We start from the raw sequence: 18353 nt of genomic DNA on the forward strand, positions 1-18353 counted from the left end.
TGTTTCCGAGAACCACAGTGCAAATCACCATAATTGTTTGTTAGATGAACAATGATCACTCTAACCTCCTAATTAACATTGTTAAAATTTGTTAACAAAGGAAATTTAGCAATATCTTAATTAGGAAGGATTTCTAATTTGTGATGTAGAGTATGTTAGACAAACAAGGCACCATTCTCCCTTTGTTTTTCAGCTCTGCAGCAGGAGAGATTACATGATATGACACAACATATTCTGCATTTGCCATTTATCATTCTATATCCTTTACACACTTGTGCTGTATAATTAGCGCCTTGGCTAATTTTACCTGTTATTGTTTGCCCTGTAATTTGGAGAGAAAAGGCAGTGTTGATGCTACGTGATTTAGTCTGGGGCAACCAGCTGGCTCTTTGCCACAGGACTGCTGCATACATGTGACTGCGATGAAGTACGTTCACTGCAAAATAAAGAGAAACATTCAGTAGCTTAAAGTAGTTAATTATATACTATGATATTAGCAGCTTTCTTCAATTTTTTTTTCTAAATACAATACGTGGGCATGTAACCCTTACAGGGCTCTGTTCTACTTCAAAGCCATTGTACATCACTAGAAAAAAAACTACCCTCCCATTATCTATTACTTAATTATTAAAAAGTGTCTACTCTGTTTTTATAAATTATCTATGCGTCAGAGTTGTTGGCATATGAGAGAGACAGACAGACAAACAGATAGACTTGGGAAGGCTACAAAGCCAATTATTCTGAACTGGAGAAAAAAAATCAAGAGTCTAAAGGGACCTAAAATATATGGTCTACAAGACAGTCATTTAAAAAAACTGTTATTGAGATTTTCATTACGAACGGTCTTTCAAAGTGTAACAGTGAAATCAGCGCACTCGTCATTGTTGGCATTCTGCCTGGTGGAAGATTCCAAGCAATTTACACAGCCTTTGAATAGAGCATATTTATGTCATATTGCAAAAGCATGTTTACTAGACAGTAACATGAGATACTGACTACAAAGAACTGTACTGACCTAATTGTTTTGGTGGAACTGACCTCTGTGCAATGATGGTTCCACACCAGGTCACATGCCTTGGTTGTAATGGAATATGCCATACTCCAGTTTAGGCTCTGCTTATTTATGTATATGACTTTAAAGATTACCTGCTTTGGTCCAGTCAGCATAAAACTGGTCAAGGATCACATTCTAAGTCTTATATTGAGATTGCCCTACTCTGGATGATGAATGACCTGCTCCTTTCCTCTGATTACAGGACCTCACAGACCTTTTCATCATACCACCACATTGGGGCAGCTTTTAGTGCTGATCATTTTATTATTCTATATAGAATCCCAAGGAAGAAGCCAGTGTCTTTTAAATACTCGCTTCTGTTTCTTTGAATGTTATTTCTAACCTTTCCTTTTTCATTTTTGGGGGGAGGCTTCAAATCCCCTCCCTTTCGACCCTATCTGAACTAACTCAGTTTTGACTCTCTTTTCTTCTCCATTTATCTTCTTCTTCCAAGATGCCTCACTGTTTGACTTCAGTCACGAATGCTGCTGCTATGTAGATGTCACCAAGTGCTACATCTCTCTCTGTCTCATTCTGTGTACAATATCTCCTTTCCTGGACTATTGCCAGGGACTGGAGAATAAGCTAATATTCATATTTGGATGATATTCATATTCAAGGTCATGAAGTCAAACCCCTCTCCCCCAAATTGCATATAGCAACATTTTTGTCCCTTCCTGTAATTCACCAGAGAAATCACCCCGACTGGGGTGGTGTGTGTGTGTGTGTGTGTGAGAGAGAGACTGACTACCCCTCTCAGTTTCCCTGCATGGACACTCCCTTCCACATTCACCTTCATGAGGGGGTTGGCAAGATAGGTTTTGACTCTTCACAAAACCTCAAGAAAGTTCTTTAGAGAAACAGATGGCCTGACATTTACTCCCCTCCCGTACTGCCATGCACACCCTTATAGCAGTGTGACTGAATACTCCTGGCTGGGAAGCCTATAGTCTTTAACTCAACCTACTAATTCACATGAAAACTATACACTGCTTTGTCTTCACAATGATTTTACCAGCAGTTAGTTAAAATAGCTGGCTGTGGTTTTAAGAATATAGCCATTATATGTGCTTTTTGATAAGTCATCTTTTTCATTCACTGACTCCTTTGTACTTTTTTAGCTATATCTATAGCTATCTATCTATCTCTTCATAGTGCAGAACACTTCAAAGTCTTGATAAACTGACCAAAAAAAGAAAAAAAAAACGGTGTGTTAGCAATCCTGCTGGAAAGCGCTAGTGGAGACAAAACACCTGTCATTTTATCATGAGGTGAAGGTCAACACTATGCTCCTGACCATGGTTGACCTTCTCTGTTTACCTCACAGTGTATCTCTACTAGGATTCTACAGTGGTTTAGTTAGTGATAGTGTTAGTTAAGCTGTGGTCAACCCTCACATCTTTTTTTGCAGTGAAGACATAGCCAAAGACATGAAAGGTGACTTACGAAGAGTTTTTCAAAAAGACCATGCAAATAAATTTAGAAATAAGTGCTGAATGATTCATGTAACCTAGGTCTGAGCAGCAAACTAATAACTTAAAACTTTTCATTGTGTTTAGTTTTTCAGGCCCTGCGAAGCCCAAATTTTCTTGGGGGACAGTCAGAGACCGTGGAACAAACTCCTGCAGGATCTAAGAAAACTGCAACCACCACCACCTGTGTTTCAAGTGCAAAGCACATGCATTTGACTCTGTCTTTGCTAACAGACGTAACACAGTATACATCTAATATATTTATTTTACAAAAATCTCACAGATTCCCCAGGTAGCAGCAGAAGGCAAAAAGAAAGAACTATGTGTGATGGATGTTAGTCACACTATTTAAGAGAGTTCTGGAAGCTGCTCAGATCCCACAGAGGCGAGGGCTGAAGAAGAACCTAAATAGAAAAATCTCACCTCTCAATGTGTTTTTGTATTTTTTTTAATATAAAATAATAATACTTTAAACACTTTACAAAATACCATCTTTGGAGGAAAATACCAGAATCCTTCAGACCCGTTCCATCAACTAGCAGGGTTATGTAGTGGGTGAAACTGTCCTGGTATCATGGCTAATGGGGAGCTACATGAGTGTTCTAGAAATTGGGCTAAAGAAATTGGGTTCTCACATTGGGTTAAAGATTTCACAGAACCTGAAGAAGAAAGTAAAAGATTTAAACTTTTCATTTGAAGCCAGATCCAAAGCCCAATGAAGTCAGTGGAAAGACTCACATTGACTTCAGTGAGTTTTCAGTGAGGCCCTTGCTAAATGCCACTTACACTTAGGCCTGGTCTACCCTGGGGGGGAGGAGGGGGTGGGAATCGATCTAAGATACGCAACTTCAGATGCGAGAATAGCGTAGCTGAAGCCGACGTATCTTAGATCGACTTAGAATCACTTACTTCGCATCCTCGCAGCGCGGGATCGACGGCCGCCGCTCCCCCGTCGGCTCCACTTCTGCCTCTCACTCTGGTGGAGTTCCAGAGTCGACAGCAGAGCGATCAGGGATCGATTTATCATGTCTACACTAGACGTGATAAATCAATCCCTGATAGATCGATCACTACCCGCCAATCCCGCGGGTAGTGTAGACCTGGCCTTAGATTGTATGCAGTGTAGCTGTAGCTATGTCAGTCCCAGGACCTATCAGTCCTCATCCTCAAAGGAAACCTGCACACTTGCAAAAGACAAAACCTGGAAGCTTACATTCATAACTCTGCTAGACACTAAAAATCATGGACTGAACAGACACTGGATTTATGGTTTATTACAACAATCTGTAATCCACTAACCCTCTCTTTTTGTCCTATGACTGCAGAGGTGTAAAGGGGCCACTCTACCTTGAATGTTCCCTTACAGTATGTGCTAACTGTTTATGCTAACCAATTTGTTCCACCTTGCATTTTGCTGTGAGGCTGTGAGTTCCTGTCCCAGACCTGACGAAGAGCTGTGTGGCTTGAAGGTTGGTCTCTCTCACCCACAGAAGTTGGTCCAATAAAAGATATTACCTCACCATCTTGTCACTCATACTTGAGGCACAGGGCACTTATTTCTAATGCTATGCTGGATTTCATTAAATTTCCTTTAACACAGACCTCAACTCCATAGCAGTTTCCAAGCCTAGAAATCTTCAGTTATCCAGGACCCTGGATGTTCTTTTTCCTTCCTCTTCTTCCATGTCTATAAGGCTACCTTTGTGACATGGAAGTTACTAGAAATTCGACATGTCACTAGCCTTCCTTTGATCCATAGTCATGTTGATGTAGACTTGGGAGTTAGACAAGTATGAGTTTGAGCCCTTTCAGCTCTTTCATTATAGCTTCCTTTTCTGCTTCAAGTAGACTCCTTCCTTCAAGGTGTTGTTGGAAACCCATGTTAGGTTAGGAATTACCTTACTTGTCCCTATTGATGTGCTCCACTGTTCACATTTATTACAATCTTATCAAAGTCATCCCCTTGGTGCAGAGCTGTGTTGAGTTGTTGAGCTTCTCAGTTGGAAGCTTTCCCAAAATCTTTCCTCTTATTTTGGATTGTTCTGAAAATGGCAGCCCTAAATACCAGTATTTTAGCCTGGTCTCTGATATAACCACTACCTTTGTATTTATAAATTTGGTCTTTATTCTCTTGTAACCAAATAAAGATTTTTTTATCTTCGCTATCCAATTCAACTTTGTATCTCATTCACAATAACGCACCTGATTTTCAAAGTTCTCCTTTGATTCACTTTATCTTGCCTATTGTATCAGTTATACACCTCTGATTATGGCCACCTCCTCATGGCTCTTCTCAAATGGGGCAGTCACTCTTTCAGTTCATCTATAGTTTCTGGGATCCCTCCTTCTAAGTTATTGTCTCTCTGCTTTTATTTAAATCAGACCTTAAAACTTTCCTTTTCTCACTATCATTTTGATTTTTCTCTGAAGTGTTTGGTGCACAGGTTCTCAAGCTCTCTTCACATCTAACTAGCCTTTGTTTCTTGCTAGGACTCCAGTCTCACCATCTTCTGAAGTCACATACCATTCTCTTTTCGAGTCACTGCAAGAAACTATGGCTGGATTGGGGAGAGGTGCGTAACTTGGAGTACTGGTTTCGGGGTGGGTTCTGCTAGATGGGGCTGGTGCTAAGGTAGGGGACGCTGGGGTGAGTGAAGGCTGCAATGTTGGTGGAAGGCAAGGCTTGGTGAGAGAAGACTGATGCTGTGGGAGGGTTTGGTACTATTGGCTTGGGTTGCTGAAGGTGCTGGCTAATTTGGTGAGGGATAGAAGTGGGTGAGATGTTAAGTTTGAGAACTCCTGCTCTAGATGAAAAACACCCTACACTATAAGAATTAATGGGTTTGCATGATGTAAATTGCATTTCATCTAGATCTGTCAAGCTCTGCAAGCCAGTCTGTGCTCTGGTTCCCAGGAAGGCCTGGAAACTCTATTGCAATGGACACTTGGGGCTTGTCTACACTGGCACTTCACAGCGCTGCAACTTTCTCGCTCAGCCGTGTGAAAAAACACTCCCCCCCCCCCAAGTGCAGCAAGTTTCAGCGCTGTAACGCGCCAGTGTAGACAGTGCCCCAGCGCTGGGAGCTGCGCCCCTCGTGGAGCTGGGTTTTTTGGAGCGCTGGGAGAGCTCTCTCCCACCGCTCTGCCGCGACCACACGAGCCATGTTAAATCACTGCCGCAGCAACGCTTTAGCATTGCCAGCGTAGACTAGCCCTTTGTGCGGCACTCTAGTTACAGTTCTGACGGAGCAAAAAATCCAGAGGAGGAGGATGAAACAAAGACTGTCAGCAAAGACAAGGAATCCATGGCAAAAGTGAAAGGATAGTCCTTCCTCCTGTTGACCTGAGGGTAACGTATTTCTCTGAAACAAAGAACAAGCTCTTTCCAGTTCACCAGCGGTCTCAGCTGCCCTTTCTCTTCTGCAGAGGGATAGAGTTGTGTGCATATATGCAATAAGCTACCATCTTTCAGTGTTTAGGGCATGATTCAGCTCCCACTGAAGTAAATGGAAGCTGCCCCGACCAGCTTTTATGCAGATCAAGTTTAATCAACTGAAACGGATTGCTAAGTGATGGGAAGAAATGAGCCGTGAAAGATGTCAGTCCATGAGGTTTGGGGAAATATTTACATCTACACGAACCCTCGAGAGCACTTCCAAAAATAAGCATTTTCTGATGATGCAGCGACTTTTTCATGAGGAGTAATTTGTAGGTGTTGTTTCAGGGGGGGGAAAAAACCCAACACCACAAATGCAGAAGAAATATTCCTTAGAAAAATAATACATACCCAGCAGTTTACATGTTGAAAAGGTTTGACTGTAAATCCCATTTTTGACATTCATCCCAGAGCTACTTTAAAGGCAACACACAGACTCAAGAGGGAGACAGTAAATGCTAAATCATAATTACCTCGTAAAAGGGGAGTCTGTTTCTCTGACGGCCTGAGATCTGGATTTGTTGCTCAAAAATGTCATAAATCTATAGGGTTCTCTCGTTTTATTTAAAGCCAATTAGTGTTTGTACTTTAAAACCAAATTAAACCAAGAAAAAACCCTTCCAAAGTTTGTCTTTAGTATAGTTATGAAACATTGATTTCTCTGCTCTCATTAAAGAACTGTTCATTATTAGAGGACAGCATGTACTGTGAAGGCAAAAGTCTTACATTAACAGTGAACTATAGAAAATCTCTCCCATTTGGCAGCTTTTGCATTAACATTTCTCCAGCAACGGGATTTCTTTTTAATGCTATCAGTGCTCCACGCATTACTGTACAGAAAAAGAAAATATTTTTCAACACCATCTCGAATTGGTTTTAATATCCCACAGGGTGACATCTGACACTGCACTGAGAGGAGTAACACCTCTCTGGGTAGTCTTTCCAACAGAGCCTGAAAATGAGCAGTCTGTGCCATTAATATGGCCTGTGTAATTAGCAGGAACAATATGACTGACAAAAAAACCCCACAACATTTCCTGAAGCTATTCTGCAACTAAAAGTTACTGTAACCGTTGCAGTCAGCAAAAGGTACATGTGACTTGTGTCCCCAGACCCATAGTCCTGGGTCTGTGGGCTCTGTGTACTTGATGCAAAGTGCATGGAAAACGGGTCACAGATTTGAAACGAAGTTTGACAGCATCAAAGGCATAACAGAGACACAAAGCGGGTGAGGTAATATCCTTTTCTGGACCAAGCTTTTGAGCTACACCAAGCTCTTCTTCAGGTCTGGGGCCAACATGGCTACAACATTGTAAACATCAAACATCTGTCTGCCTCAGACACTGTTTCTGATTAAAGCTGGCTATCCAATTATAAAGGAGATTTAAAAAATACTATTTATGTTAAATAGAGGCTTCCCAATGATATTACAATTAAGGTTACAATGAATTTTATAATTTTCCATATACATGGGCTGCATGGAAACACTTTGGAAGTTCCATGGGCGCAAGGATGAGAAGAAAAATTTCCTCATATGGCTAAAAGGCACGAAAATCACATGGGTGCTCAACTTAACACCACTTAGACAGCTAAGTTCTGGGAGCACAAGGAAACATTTCTAGAGGATGCGCATCCACCTATCTTTATGCATCAAAGTGGCCTTAAGTCATTTGTCTAGGTATCTAAATGCCATTTTAGATGTCCAAACGCCTTTTAAAATCTGTCAAATACACACATAGTAGAGCAAGTAAAAAGTACATATTCCAAAATATTTTTCAAGGAAAAATGGCTTTTTTGAATGAAAATCAAAAACTGGAAAAAAAATTTGTTTTTTAAATTAAAAAAGCAAATTCTAGGACAAAATGAAAACATTTTGTTACTTTCTATGTTCATGTAAAGTACTTACCATTTTCTGACCAGCTCCAACACACACACACACTTGATATATTTGTCCTGCTTGAACCGAGGTGACCGCTGTCCTTTAAGTCAGTTAACTTTATTCGTGAATTTAAAATTTTAATGAGAAAGTCTGGGGACACAAGTCACTTTGTATTCAAAATGCAGCCAATTTTTGCTGCTGAAATAGCTGAACTTTCCATTGTAAGGCATAAGTGGAAAGTTCATGAAAAAGGAATTCTGCCAGATTAATTGTCCTTTATTAGAACAATACCCCTAGATGCACATAAACACCTGTGGAAACAAAAAGGAGTGCCAGGAATTAAGATGGAGGGCTGACATGGGAATGCGTGCAAAGTTTATGTGGACATATCTAGCCTACGACAGGATTTCTTGGCAACACCACAGTGAGGTCATTATCCAGTGTTGAAAGCAATCAGATTCTGATGCTGAGTGGCAGCACGTGATGAGGTGTATGTGAATGCTGCCTGGTCTAATCTGCTAGGAACAAAGGGAATAGGCACACTCTACTCTGAATCAGGCAGTGCAAGGACTTGAACATGGATTTTCCCCATCCCAGACCAGAACCCTAACCACCTGCAGACACACACAGGTTTTGATCCAAAAATGGACATTATGATATAATTCTGTTTTGGGGGAAACAACTGAAAGGTTTTGCCTTCTTTCCAGTGTGTGTGTGAAATTTTTAAACCTTGAAAGTTGCCACAAAACAGAACTGTCTTCCAGTCTGCTCTCATATTTGCTTGTCTGTGGGTTTCAGCTGTGCATTTCATAGTATCGTCAAATCGTCTAAGTGTTTTTTTTTAATGGCAGTATAGAAAAACAAATATTTTTAAAAAGGAAAAACCCTCCCACTGACATAGTCCTGGGTCTGTGGGCTCTGTGTACTTGATGCAAAGTGCATGGAAACCCAACAGATATTCCACTGATGGAACAGAAGCTGTATCCCATAGTTAGATATTCACAACACCACCACAATGCTGGCATGCTCTTTCACTCACTCACGTTTGGCACGTTAATCTAGTAGCACTAGAGAGTCAAGTTTCCTGGCATTGTGCCCATTGATAGCACTGAACAGATTAAATCCTTTAGCCTCAAGAAGGTCAAAAATCAGTAGGATGTCATAGTCTTATTAACAGGAAGATGTTTGGGTTCAACAAGGTTCTAGGTGGTGAGGTAGCTGAGTGAACAGAAGAGTTTACTCTCTGCCTGGGACTCTGATTAGCAGGAGTGCAAGGAGGGTGGTACGTTACAGTACGCAGTACCGGCAAGAGATTTTTAGCAGATACAGGGTACTGGAAAGACTCAGGGAGGCTGCCCCCCATCCCCCAGAAAGGGGGTGGAGCTGCACTCTGCTCCTTAAAGGAACAGAACACGGCTAGGGAGGGCATTCATTCTTTATATGGGTTTAACAGCACAATACATATGCTAACAAACTTAAACAAAGGTTTATTTGGGAGGGACACTTAAACAAAGGTTTTAAGTTTGTTAGCATATGTATTGTGCTGTTAACTTGGTCAGGAGTCCTCAAGAGGGATGGGGTGGGGGACACGGAAAGTGTTTAAACAGTATTTTTGATTCCTGCTCCAGCCTCTGGACTATGAACATATACTAATGGGAGCATTCTAATCAAGGGACTGAGGATTTTAAGGTAATCTGGAGCCTTCATATTTCCTTGATCCTTTGCAGATGGATTTAAGAGTTGGATATGGTACAAGAGTTGGATATGGTATGGTTCTAGCCTCATTAGCTGCTGATTTCTCTCTTGCAATGGACAAAGATCAGATGTCTGCTGACTTTCTCACGAGTCAGCAGTCTTTGAAACCTGTGGTATAAGCAACATAGCCCTTGCTTGTTCTTTCCTTTCCAAATGTCAAAGCCTGTTCCCATGGAACTCAATAGTAAAACTTCTTTTGATTTCAATGGGAAGAGGATTTGGCCCCAAGAGATCAGAGAATGTGATTTTGATCAATTACTTATCTGTCCAGAGACAGTTCTCATGCACGTTATGCCAGGCTGATTTTGATTGCCCTCCTGTATGTCATGCTGAGGAAAATAGTAAAACAATTTGGGTTGCAGTTCTGTCAAGATGCACATGGCACAAACAGTTCTATGCCTCTTTTCCATCAAGCCCAGATGGCACAGCATCTTTGCTTTCCTAGTGCCTGGCGGAGAGCAATACTTAGGCCTTGTTTACACTGCCACTTTACAGCGCTGAAACTTTCTCACTCAGGGGTGTGAACCCCCTCCCCCCAGCAATGCAAGTTTCTGCGCTGTAAAGTGGCAGTGTAGACAGTGCACCAGTGCTGGGAGCTGCGCCCCTCCTGGGGGTGGTTTATTTACAGGGCTGGGAGAGCTCTCTCCCAGCACTGGGGCCGCGACTACACAGCCATGTTAAAGTGCTGCCGCGGCAGCGCTTTAACGTTGGTAGTGAAGACCTACCCTTAGATAAAGGTAAGATGGCAGAAGCTTAGTCTGGACATAAGGGAGGCACTGATAGTGTGTTAAGGGGAAGTGGGGTGCTTGCAGAAGGACATTTAAGAAGTTTTCAATTTGGGGTGCTGCTGGATCCCCAATGACACCTGGAAATACACGTGGCACCAGGGGCCCAAACAGTTGTAAAATTTTAGTTGTAAAAGTTGCAGTTGTAAAATTTTAGACAGGTAAGGGGGGTGCCGGAGGGGACGGAGAGAGCATGGGGGCCCTGGGCTGGGGGTAGGGTGGGGAAAAGTCACATGGAGGGTCACATGGGGCGGTCACGTGCGCCCCCTTGTGTCCCTCCCAATAGTGCAGTACCTGCAAAAAATGATTTCTACTTGTACCACTGCTGATTAGAGTTGTTTCTTCAGGCAAAGTGGCTCCCTGGGAACACAGGGTACTGGACACACAGATTCTCTAAACAAGGGATTGCCTAAAACAGGGTGTGCTATTTGACAACCGTGTTTCAGGAATGGTGCATATGCATAAAGAGAGCAAGTTATACTTGCAATACATCAGACCCCACATCACTGATTTCTCCTTCATCAGAAACCATCCAGCAATGCCCAAGAATTCTGCTACCACTAGGCAGAGAGTCAACACTGGTGTCAGAGAAGGGGCAACACTACTCACTTTCCTCACAGAGTTATAAATCTTCATCAGTTACTATTTGTAACATACTTTGAACATGAAAAGTACAACTACATACTCAAAGCACTAAGTAATAATATATAAATCCCCATGAATTGAATAGCTTATTACCTCTACCATTTCTATAGTGAACAATATTAGTATATTAGCAAGCACTATTCATAGATTTGTTATATAAGGGGAAAAAAGCAATGCATAAATAATTATTCAGTACTTGGCCGGAAAAATTCATCGAGCAAATTATTTGCTCTGTTCTACTCATTGATCTATGGAGATCGTTGAATAATGAAAAATGTGTTAGCAAATAATTTATTTAATAAAAATGCCAAAATTCATAACAAATATTATTCACAGTTAATTTGACCTGCTCTGCCCACTAAGATGTAATTGTCAGTAATCCAAGACTCAGAGTACATGCAGGTGCTCAACACCTACTACAGAATGAAGTGCACAGGGGGGAAATATTCATAACGTTAGCTAATGTGCATAGAGCAGTAGCTGTTTTCAGACTGTGAAATACAGGTAGATTAAGGTTGATTACTTAGATATTAAGACTGTCACGGTTCCTCCCCCACTCTGAACTCTAGGGTACAGATGTGGGGACCTGCATGAAAAACCTCCTAAGCTTATCTTTACCAGCTTAGGTCAAAACTTCCCCAAGGTACAAACTATTACCCCCGTTATCCTTGGACTGGCCGCTACCACCACCAAACTAATACTGGTTACTGGGGAAGAGCTGTTTGGACGCATCCTTCCCCCCAAAATACTTCCCAAAACCTTGCACCCCACTTCCTGGACAAGGTTTGGTAAAAAGCCTCACCAATTTGCATAGGTGACCACAGACCCAAACCCTTGGATCTGAAAACAATGAAAAAGCATTCAGTGTTTTACAAGAAGACTTTTAATAAAAAATAGAAGTAAATAGAAATAAAGAAATCCCCCCCTGTAAAATCAGGATGGTAGATATCTTACAGGGTAATTAGATTCAAAAACATAGAGAACCCCTCTAGGCAAAACCTTAAGTTACAAAAAAGATACACAGACAGAAATAGTTATTCTATTCAGCACAATTCTTTTCTCAGCCATTTAAAGAAATCATAATCTAACACATACCTAGCTAGATTACTTACTAAAAGTTCTAAGACTCCATTCCTGTTCTGTCCCCGGCCAAGACGACTACAGACAGACACAGACCCTTTGTTTCTCTCCCTCCTCCCAGCTTTTGAAAGTATCTTGTCTCCTCATTGGTCATTTTGGTCAGGTGCCAGCGAGGTTACCTTTAGCTTCTTAACCCTTTACAGGTGAGAGGAGCTTTCCCCTGGCCAGGAGGGATTTCAAAGGGGTTTACCCTTCCCTTTATATTTATGACAAAGACCTTGGGGCAGTAACCATCTTTTTGTCCTGGGTTTGTACATCACCTAGCACAGTGGGGTCCTGTCCACAACAAGGGCTCCTAGACATAACTGCACTACAAGTAAATTAATAAATTAATTAGTTGCAGGATCAAGTCCTTACCCTTTTAGCAGATGGTTCTTGAAATGACCATTTTCATTCTTATCTGTGAGTTTTGACAGTGAGAATCAAGGCTTGAAGGCCAGAAAACAAGTTCCATCATTTCTCTGATGTTTCCATTGCCTTTCAGAGGATGTAAACTTGGAAGAGTTTCACCTTCCAAATATAATGTACCTGTCATGTTGCTTTCCGGGGTCTGAATTAAAGCTGGAAACGATAGCTCTAACCTCTGAACTGCCCGCAGTTGGTTTCATTGTGGGATTAACTCTGAAGCCTAGTTATAATTCAGTTGCCCAAACTGTTAATTATTTCACTGCTGATCACTTCAGCAGAAACATCCAGCTAATATGCTTATCCACTATGGCTGAATATCATGGGAACAATAGCTAGAAAAGACCTACTAGTTCATCTACATCCTATTTTCCAGAGCTTTGTCCAGTCCAGTTGCAAATTATTTCAGTGATTGAGCTTTACACCACTTCCATAGAAGACTATTCCAGAGTTTAACTGATTACTATGTATTTTGTGGTAGTGCCCTCATTCAGGATCGCAGCACCGTTGAGCTAGGTACTGCACAAATATAGCAGCACAGTCTCTTCCCAAAAAACTACAGCACACTGCTCAAAAGTTTTTCTAACCTACATTTTCCATTTGTTATGACTGATCCAGGGGATCATATTGTAGCATAGCAGTTCCCCAACGGTCGTATAATGAATGTTCGTCTTGCCTTTACAGAGGGGACCAAACTCTGTTTTGGCCAAACTCACTTTGGTCTCATCCACCAAGGCCAAACCAATCGGTATCATAACAAGACACAGAGATTAGCATATTATAATACTGTGACGGGTTGGATCACAGTAACCCCCTTGGGACTGCCAACCAATGTGCCGAAACTACCTCTGAGCCAGTTTTTCCTGGCAGCTTGGGACTTCAGTGCCCTGCCTGGTTTGAGCCAGGCATGCCAGCCTGCTACAAACCTAGACCCAGGTCTGAACAATGTCCCCCAAAAGTTGCAGGCTTAACTGAAAACAGCTTGAGAAGTGTTCCTGTCTCCAACACTCAGATGCCCAGCTCCCAATGGGGTCCAAACCCCAAATAAATTCATTTTACCCTGTAGAAAGCTTGTACAGGATAAACTCAAATTGTTCGCCCTCTATAACACTGATAGAGAGATATGCACAGCTGTTTGCCCCCCAGGTATTAATACATACTCTGGGTTAATATGTAAAAAGTGATTTTATTAAATACAAAAAGTAGGATTTAAATGGTTCCAAGTAATAACAGACAGAACAAAGTGAATTATCAAGCAAAATAAAAACAAAACACGCAAGTCTAACCTAATACAGTAAGACACCTGAATACAGATAAACTCTCACCCTCAGAGATGTTTCAATAAGCTTCTATCACAGACTGGACTCCTTCCTAGTCTAGGTACAATTCTTTCCCCGGTACAGCCCTTGTTCCAGCTCAGGTGGTAGCCAGGGGATTTCTCATGACTGCAGCCTCTTTTGTTCTGTTCCACTCCCTTATATATCTTTTGCACAAGGCAGGAATCCTTTGCCCCTCTCTGGGTTCCCACCCCTCTTTCTAAATGGAAAAGCACTGGGTTAAAGATGGATTCCAGTTCAGCTGACATGATCACGTCTCTGTAAGACTTCATTACCCACTTGCCAGCCCACAAGTATACAGGAAGACTTACAAGTAAACAGAGGCAACTACAGTCAATTGTCCTGGTTAATGGGAGCCATCAAGATTCCAAACCACCATTAATGGCCCACACTTTGTATAATTACAATAGGCCCTCAGAGTTATATTTCATATTTCTAGCTTCAGATACAAGAGTGGTAAGTTTATACAAAGAGGATGACCACACACAGTAGATTATAAGCTTTGTAATGATATCTTACAAGAGATCTTTTGTATGAAGCATATTCCAGTTACATTATATTCACATTTATTAGCATATTTTCATAAAATCATATTGAGTGCAACATCACAATGTTCCTCCAAAATAACCAGCTTGCATATAGCTGTGCCCTTAACTTTGTCCTGTTGCTGCTAGTTATACCCACAGACTCCAAACAGATCCACCAGCGAATGGAAACAGGGAAGAATGGAACCAACCACCAAAGAAGATTCTGGAACATCTTTCCCCTCAGTGAGGCTGACAAAATTTATCCTGCCAGTGACCAAGAAATGATTGTGGTCACCTAATGCTAAAAAACTGGGAGAAAGTGTATGTGGATTTGACTTGGTTTTAGTGGACTGTGGGCAGAGAGGAAGAATTTTCAGTAGCCAAGGACTGTCAAAACAGAACCAAAAGCTTCACAGCATTTTTCATGCAATTCACAGCTGGATGTTACTGGATTTCAAAATAACCATGCACAGCATTTCCCCATCCTCAGTGAGCCTTTCTGGCTGGAAAGACAAGGGAACAGCTGGTACCAAGTCAAAGAGTTTAGGATTTTGTTCTGAAGGAGGAAGGGCAAAGGAAGGTACAATAATCATGAGCAAGGTTAGTGGAGACCCTCCATTGATGGCACCACTTGGCCATACTAGTGTGTCTTAAAGTTTTGAGCATCCTCTCCTCCAAACTATTTCTCTTTGCACAGAATCCTCCCCCGCCCTACCTCCCATCCACTAACAACTAACATTACAGCTACCTCAAAGACTACAAGCTAGGGGTGTGGTTCCCAGCCACATACTCACCGGCACAGGAGCAGGGGCTTGCATCGAGCTCCTGTGCGTATAAACATGTGCATATGTGTATAGCTGGTGTAGCACAAGCAGCATAGGCACAGCTTAGCCATGCTGTGTACAAGCCCATCTGAAAAGAGTGGGCCTATGTACACATCACAGCTAAGCTGTCCCTCCCCTGCCACTCCCCGTGCGACCGCAGCTACACACGGCTACTTATACTCACGCTAGTTCAATGAGAGCTAGCACAAGCATATTTACGCGAGCAAAGAACTCACACTCCTAGCTCATACTGTAGGCGTAGCTTAAGACAACGTGGTTCTTTTACAACATGGCACCTAACTCTTGCCCTGCAGGGACAGATACGGTACAACTACAGGAAAGTGGTAGCCAGGGAAAAGTCTGACAAATACTAAGCGTCCTTTCAAATCAGGAGAAAGCCATTACCATAATTTTGACAGATGTCTGGTGCTCAACAGCAAGGTGAGGGAGAGGGAACAAGAGGCAACTGAAGGCATCTCATACCTATTCAAACACAGGACTCTTGTTTTAAAAAAAATTAGTTAAGTAATTCAGGTGGGGAAAATATTTTAAACTAAAATAACATTTTTCAATGTATACCTTCATTTTAACCACAGCTTTATTTCCCCCTCTCTCTACCTCACACCATGTTTCCATTATTGTTTGTAGAATGAACTGCATGCAATGCCAAGCAGGTCATTGACAAATATAGAACCAACATCTGTCACTACAGATTTACCACTCTGACTACAGCATACCCCTTCTGTCTGTAAAAACCCTGATCCATTAGCTGGGTGAGCTCTCAGAGCGCCAGCCCTTTAACTCTCACTTACCTTAGCAGATTGGAGGTACAATGTACAAACCTTTGTGTTTGTTCAATAATTATGGTACTATTTGCACCATGAAAGTGCAGGATTTGTCAGTCAGTTCTATTATAAAACTCCATTTTCGTAGGTAAAAATCTGAAGCAAAATGAAATCGTGAGGAATCTCTATTACAATTCTGTATAAGTAGAATTACTGTACCCAGGAGCAGTCCTCTCCCTCCCCCTCCCCACACACTTTCCTTTGGAGATTTCAAAGGAATGCCTACCCAGCCATTAGAAGACTGCAAAATAAATCAATAATATTTTGCACTTCTATGGCACCTTTCAACTGAGAATCTTAAAGTGCTCATACAAAAAGTAATAAAGTAAGCTGACAACACAGATGTGATGCAAGTCAATATTATGTTCCGTATTTTACACATGGAGAAGCGGAGGCATAGACAGATTAAGTATCTTGCCCAAGGTCACAAAATCTGTTGCAGGCCAAAGACAGAACCTCAGATCTCCTGATTCTCAGTCCTCTGCTTCAGCCACTGGATCATCCTTCACCTCAAAGCTGTCAGACTATCAGCTTAACTATTTTAGATTCTTCTTTACTCTCACTGAAATTCAAAATGGCTTCATTTGTTTAAATGTGATCTGACAGACTTGTTCCACAATACAGAATTGTAAAACATCAGCATTATTGGATTGCTCAGTTTAAAACATAACCTCAGTGCAATAGTTGATTTGTATACAGCACGAAAGTGACAGTTAATCATGACTTGAATCCCCGTTAGAAAACGAACACTGCCCTTATTCTCTGTACTGCGCAGGACCTGAACTCTACAGGCAAAGGGCAGTGATGCCCTGAGCACTGCGACTTAATTCAGTGCGTGTGAACTTCAGCACTCCCCAGTGCCAGAGTAAACAGTATGTTTAGGTAGAACTGTGCTAAGGAGCCAGCATGCAGCCAACCTGCCCAGTGTACAGAAATCCCTCTACATATCTGTCTGCCTTACATACTCACACGGTGCCCTCCCTGGCCTACTTACCATAGTATCTGAACACCTCACAATCTTTAGAAGGTATTTTATCTTCACAACACCCCTTTGAGGTAGGAAAGCATTATCCCCATTTACATACAGGGAACTAAGAAACAGAGAGATTAAGTGACTGGCCCCAGTTTACACAGGAAGCCTATGGCAAACCAGATGCCCTAGTGAGTACCCTAAACATTAGACCATCCTCCCATTCTGCACACACCTCTCCTTGCAGTAGTGCTGTGGCGTGGAGTGCTGGCTTTGTGTTTTTGTGCACAGCTGATTACTTTAACATCACATACAAAAGGATTTTTTCAACAGGTGCTCTAATTAGAGAGAAATGTCTGGCTAAAGTGTAGGGGGGAAAAAATCTTGTTTTGTCAAAGAAAAAAGAACACGCAGAAAATAAAATCTGATTTGCACGAAAATCTGCATTCCTGCACTAGGAAACATACTTTGTTTGAGCTCCATATTTAACCTGCAATTCCGAAAAGGCTTGTTTGGCGGCATGGAGAGCATGCGGACTCTCCAGGGGGCAAAACCAACAGCGTTAGATTGTCACAAATACAGTTAGCTGTAGTGTGTACAGCACAGTGGATAAAAGATATGGGTTATCTGTTTAAGGTACCAAGGTTAAACCCTTGTGGGGTTTATTTTAGATCTTCAAGCTTTCATCCTTTGGAAGCCCAACTGAAGTGTGTGTTAAGCGATGACACGGAGTCTGATGATACACAAGACACAAACCTTGGATAAGCCCTGCCACAAAGCATTTACAATCTAATAGGCAGCAGGGATGGAGAAGACACCATGTGAGAAGCCCAAATGACTCAACCTAGGAGGATTTGGCTACTTTCTTGTGGAAATCCCAGAAGTAGTACACTCTTCAATAGGGCCATGAAAGAAGGAAGGATAGTGGCTTGGCAAAGTGGGAGGAGGGGAAATAGTTCATGTGGAGAGGGTGGTATGGAAAAAGGCCTGGAGACAGGAGACAGTCAGTCACTCTAGTGACTTGATAGCAGCACCAGATACTGTGATGTATGGCATAGACTGAAGAACAGACTTGGGTTTCTTACTCCCGTTTAGTTCTTGGATGTTAAGAATTGCAGACTGGGTTGCGCTGTAGTCAGTAGGGAGACATCCGCCCCTTGGCACTAAAATCTCCTGTCAGCCAATTCACAGAGCGGCAGCAGTTACAGTTGCATGGATTGCTAGTAAGTAAGTCCGCACAAAGAGAGGCTCCACCGCAGTTATGGCCATCAGAAGGGTG

At 41.9% G+C, this 18353-nt stretch overlaps 1 protein-coding gene across 2 annotated transcripts in view; it reads right to left on the minus strand.

Annotated features, from left to right (window-relative positions):
* Nucleotides 1-18353, minus strand: part of RNF182 (ring finger protein 182) — a 238260-nt gene that overhangs the window by 206933 nt on the left and 12974 nt on the right. For both annotated transcript variants that reach the window (XR_012157315.1, XM_073331942.1), the window contains exon 3: nucleotides 308-436. The gene's annotated coding sequence lies outside the window, so the exon portion shown is untranslated. The remainder of the gene's footprint in view (nucleotides 1-307; nucleotides 437-18353) is intronic.

This window comes from Lepidochelys kempii, chromosome 2 (assembly GCF_965140265.1).
Source record: "Lepidochelys kempii isolate rLepKem1 chromosome 2, rLepKem1.hap2, whole genome shotgun sequence".
Lineage (NCBI taxonomy): Eukaryota > Metazoa > Chordata > Testudines > Cheloniidae > Lepidochelys > Lepidochelys kempii.